Here is a 5,550-nt window from a genome sequence, read left to right on the forward strand (position 1 = left end):
TGTTGCGGGCCGTCTTGCGTAACATAAACACACTGCATACCGTTTACAGTATATACTAGATTTCTTTATGACGTATTTTGGCAATCAATATGTCAATGTTTCTTGTACCGTACATGTATGTTTCACATGTATACCTTATATTTAATGATTACATATGTTTAATCGTAAGAATTGAAGTGTTGCTTTATTAACGAACTCGATTAATTATATATCACAAATACATCCATATGTATTTGAAACCACTAAGTCACGTGCAGTCTTAGCTTGTAGGATTTTATTTCTCAAAGTTTTGATTTTAAAACAATAATATACTCTATGATGAAACGTAAATAACAAATATCAAATCAGTTATGTTTTCCCTCAAAAAATAGTGGGTAATTGTGACAAAGGATATTTTTTTAATACAAAGGAAGCCATCGTGGCTAACAATGGCAAACAATTCTAATAAAATTAACAAGAAGCTGTACAGCGCCTCACTTTATCAATATTGTGTGTGTGTTTGTACAGAAGGAAGAGATGTACCTATACAGAGGAAGCCTTTCACTTGTACGAGAAAGTTACAGCTACAATCAACAAGTTGGTACAAAAGCATTCACCTGTTACCCGAAAACATGTCACCTATTACAGGCGATTCCACTTTGAAAGGTTAATGTGTGCTTCACTCACTTCGTTCACAATACTTTTGAAAGCTCATCGTATCAGTCAAGCGTTCACAACTATTAACAACTAATTATTTTGTTCATTCATTTTTGCTTTCTTTTCTCGTTTCCTCTCCTGCGCCATACACACCCTCCCGGTGGATATGCTGGCGTAATAAATCACTACTATTTATTAAGAATGTAATTGTTCGTTAAGTATGTTAATTGAACAATTGATGCAGGAAAACGGAAGAAGGTTTCTTTTATATACGTTTCAAAGCATTCTTGGCAATTGCGATATGTAATAGTACACTGAAAAAATAAACTAGTCAATATTGCCACGGACTAACGTTAAATTAGTCTTTAACGTTAGTCAATGCACCCGGACTAGCAAAAATCTTCGTTTCATCGCTGCTTCTTAGTTAGTTTACACTGACTAAGGAAAATATAATCGCAGCTTAGTCGGTGGCGACGGACTAAGGTATTTTAACCCATGGACTAAGAACGATACGGACACCCGATTTACGCCATAATCGTAGCTTAGTCGGTGTCGACGGACTAATGTATTTTAACCCAATTCGATTCACTTCAATTTGGAAACCGAGAGGCAACGGCAGCTTGCTGGGCTTGGCATAGTTTCATACGATCACTCTAAGCAACTTTCAACCGTAAATCACCCAAGAAGGTCTTTAGAAGAATGGAGGTATTAACTGCATCATCGGCCTACCTGTTATTCCTTTAACTAGAAGGTAAAATTAAAGTTAATTGTTAGGCCACTGGCACTAGTACTGTATTATGGTTAGTGTAATGCTACCGTTGTCACGTTGGCGTTTCGCAATACACAAGTGCAATGACAGTGAGTAGCCTATAGGCTTCTACTGGGTACTGCAGTGCATTCTCAACACTAAAGTGTGCATTCTAAACACCAATTAACAATGTGTTATGTGTGTATTGGGCTAAATTGAACAGTGGCACATAATCTTCTAATTTATTCCCAAACAAATGCTGGAACTATAAGTCTCAATAGTTTATTTGAAGTCTACACTCATTTGGTAAAGATTTCCTGTAATTTCCCATGTGAATCTAAATGGGTAGGCTTTGTGATATTGAATAAGCAAGGCTAGACCTTCAAACGTACATTCACAGTAGGCTGAACAAATTATGTTGGCTAGTCAACGGTATTATATGTTGCGAGCAGTCAGGATGCACGCTTCAGTTCTATTTAACCTTTTCATTTATCATTTTTTAGTATTTAATTTCCGGTCACGCCCAGGAAACAATTGCGACATTCCTTCACGGTCGACTTGTTTACTGTAAGAAGTATTAACCGTTTTTTCTCAGGAAAGCTTGATAGTCTGAAGTTATTATAACATGTGCTTTTAGTATACTGCCAAAAGAGTAAGTTGTTGTATTTGTATTGATATTTTATGTAGAAGTAACGGAAAATTTAGTATGTTTAGTTTGGTCTAATTGCACGTTTTTTTACTGTCCAATGTAGTGCAGGGTTCACTTGCGCGAATTCAAATTATTCTGTTTATGTGTATGTATATACATCGATTCTTAGATTATGATGTTTTTTTGACATTTATTTGTAATTCAAGCATATCTGTTTAGTAGCAAAGTTTAAAGGTTAAGATTAACTAGTTTTCTCTTTTTGATCCTAGATTGAATGAAACTCATTGGCGTAAATAATAGATCAGATGATACAGTTTAACGCAGTTGCTAAAACTCTGGGTATTCTCTAGTCTTCGCCGGTCCATTATATACTTTAGTACTACTAGTAAGACTAAATCAAAACGACCGTAGACAAACTTAGTGTAACAAAGTACTGATTCTCCTCTAGCCTAGGTCTAAACAGGCTTGTTATGTGAGCAAGCAAAATAACAACTAAAAACGATTAGGCCTATAAATAAGTTGGCTCAGTGCATTTCTGTTTCTAAAATTTTATATTTTTAAAGATCATAAAAACAAACAAAGATTTAGCCCATGTTTTATTATCTCTGTATTCTGGGCATTTGATTCTGGTTGCAATGGTGATGACACTCTCGTTCAAATTTTCAGCTTTATACAGTCTGCTTCAAACTTTGGGATTGTTTTTTTGAGACTATAGTGGAAGCAAATCTCACATAACTTTGTGGTGACAACTTTATTTTATTTTTTTTCAAAAGATGAATTCTTTGCTGTTTCATTTTTCCAGCAGGAATTGAAAAGCCAAATATCTAAGTCAAGGGTGAGCTTTCCTGTGATGTACGACACCAGTGTGGAGGCAACAACAGAAGAGGAGAACTGTGTTATATATGGCTTAAAGACATGTTTTAAGATGATATATTGGTACCCTTCGCAGAACAAAAGAGTTTATCCAAGAGTCCAAAAAGCAAAGGAACAAGTACCATAGAGAAAAAAGATGGAAGAGTGAGTTTAACTATTGTACCCAACTGTTTAATGATATTTAAGATACTTTTCATAACCTGTTTTAAAAAAAAACAGTCTAGTTTATCATTTACGTGCAAGCTTCATAAGTTTGGTCAAATTTTCACTGATCTGTAGAGCGGGAGTCCAGAGGGTTTGGTTAGCTGGGAAGGTAACCAATTGCCTGGTACATCACAATGTTCACAATGCATTCCTGTATATGAAACCTGACGACTGGCAAACCGACTGTGGTGGATGTGGCTGGGAGAGCAATTTTAAAGTCACCTAATAGCTAACCTAGAGCAGCTTTCATGGTAACCACATCAAAGTAAGAACAATGTGTCAGGTATGGCCCCAAGAGCAACAAATGGCCATTGCCAGTAATTATTGGTGGTGGGGTACCCCTGCCAGTGATCTATAATTGACCCCTCACGGCTGACCTAGGTCAGCTCATGAGGTAACCACTTGAAACCTACTGGAAAATGTTGGTTAGGGCTTCAGATACAAGGGATGGGCATTGCCAGTAATTTTTATTGGTGGGGTACCCCTGCCAGTAGACCCCCAATATGCCCATCCCCTCATTGACCTAGGTGAGCTCATGATTTGACCAGTTGAAACCTACAGGAAAATGATAGGTATCACTTCATATGTAAGGATGGGCATTTCCAGTATTTTATATTGGTGGGCCACCACTGCCAGAGTTCGCCCATCCCTTACATATAGAATCCTGTTAATAATTTTCCAGTAGTTTTCAACTGGTTAAATCATGAGCTGACCTAGATCAATGAGGGGGGGGGGGGCTTTTTGGGGGTCTACTGTCAGGAGTACCCCACTAATATAAATTACTGGAAATGCCCATCCCTTACATATATATAGAGTCCTGCCAATCATTTTACAGTAGTTTTCAACTGGTTACCTCATGAGCTAATCTAGGTCAATGGGGGATGGGCATTTTGGGGGTCTACTGGCAGGGTTACCCCACCAATGTAAATGACTGGAAATGCCCATCCCTTACATATGAAGTGATACCTATCATTTTCCAGTAATTTTTCAACTGGTTATCTCATGAGCTGACCTAGGTCAATGAGGGAATGGGCATTTTGGGGGTCTACTGGCAGGGGTACCCCCCCCCAATATAAATTACTGGAAATTCCCATCCCTTACATATGAAGTGATACCATTTTCCAGTAGTTTTCAACTGGTTACATCATGAGCTCATCTAGGTCAATGGGGGATGGGCATTTTGGGGGTCTACTGGCAGGGGTACCCCACCAATAAAAATTACTGGCAATGCCCATCAGTTGTATCTGAAGCCCTAACCAACATTTTCCAGTAGGTTTCAAGTGGTTACCTCATGAGCTGACCTAGGTCAGCCTTGAGGGGTCAAATATAGATCACTGGCAGGGGTACCCCATCACCAATAATTACTGGCAATGGCCATTTGTTGCTCTTGGGGCCATACCTGACATATTGTACTTACTTTGATGTGTTATCATGAAAACTGATCTAGGTTAGCTATCAGGTGACTTTAAAATTGCTCTCCCAGCCACACCCACCACAGTCGGTTTGCCAGTCGTCAGGTTTCATTGTGATGTACATTGTGATGTACATTGAACATTGTGATGTACACGGCAATTGGTTACCTTCCCAGCTAACCAAACCCTCTGGGATCCCTGTCTATTGGGATCATTATTAACATGATTAACATAATTATTAAGCTTTGAGAAATAACTTGGTGTTATGCTGTGCAAAGCTAATAATGATTTGGTAAAGCTGCTATTCCTGGCTTATAATTTGAGGGACCTAGATTTAAATGTATACCTCCCAATATGTTATAAAATTTTAATGTAAATGTATGTTTATGATAATGTGAGTTATCATGTGCTATATCTGTATCTGTGCTTACACGTATATCATATTTTCTGTTCACAGGTCAATAATGGTGCAGATTTTGGCTTCCTGAAGACAAGTGGGAGGCCATTTGTAGTTAAGAGAAACACTCTTTGTTCGTGAAGACTTAACTGGTGTCGATTTGGGGTACCACTTTAAAAGGAAAGTCATGAGGAACCCTTGCCCAAGATTCAACTTTGCATTATTGTGCAGTGCTATACTTTTGCGATTCATGTTTGATCCATTAAGTTGTCTTAACTTTGTTGGAAAAAAATTAGATTTTCAGATTTTATTAACAGTGATTTCTTCTCTATCTGTCGAAAGTCAGCCTTTTGTAGACATCAGAAGTTTTATCAGAAATAAATACTGCCAACGTACACATTATTTGTGTTTCTTCTTCTCTCTTTTCTTTCAGTGATGCTAGTCAGTGAAACTAGTCGGGTTTAATTCTTTCAGTGAATCTAGTCGGTGCAACTAGTCAGTCGATACGGACTAAGAAAGGTTAGTCGGGAGAGGCACCATCCTGACTAATGTAAAACCTGCTAAAAACTAGTCGGTGGCTCATATAAATTAATCGGTAAAGACCGACTAATGTCACCAACTAATGTAACTG

General features: G+C 37.9%; 1 long non-coding RNA gene across 1 annotated transcript; it reads left to right on the forward strand.

Moving 5' to 3' along the window:
- The first annotated feature begins 937 nt into the window (after positions 1-937).
- LOC139977128 (uncharacterized) lies at positions 938-5,179 on the forward strand. The gene is made up of 3 exons (XR_011796435.1): positions 938-1,387; positions 2,836-3,050; positions 4,980-5,179. It is a non-coding gene; the product is annotated as an uncharacterized lncRNA (long non-coding RNA).
- The last annotated feature ends 371 nt before the right edge of the window (positions 5,180-5,550 follow it).

The sequence above is a fragment of the Apostichopus japonicus genome, chromosome 12 (genome assembly GCF_037975245.1).
Source record: "Apostichopus japonicus isolate 1M-3 chromosome 12, ASM3797524v1, whole genome shotgun sequence".
Classification (NCBI taxonomy): domain Eukaryota; kingdom Metazoa; phylum Echinodermata; class Holothuroidea; order Aspidochirotida; family Stichopodidae; genus Apostichopus; species Apostichopus japonicus.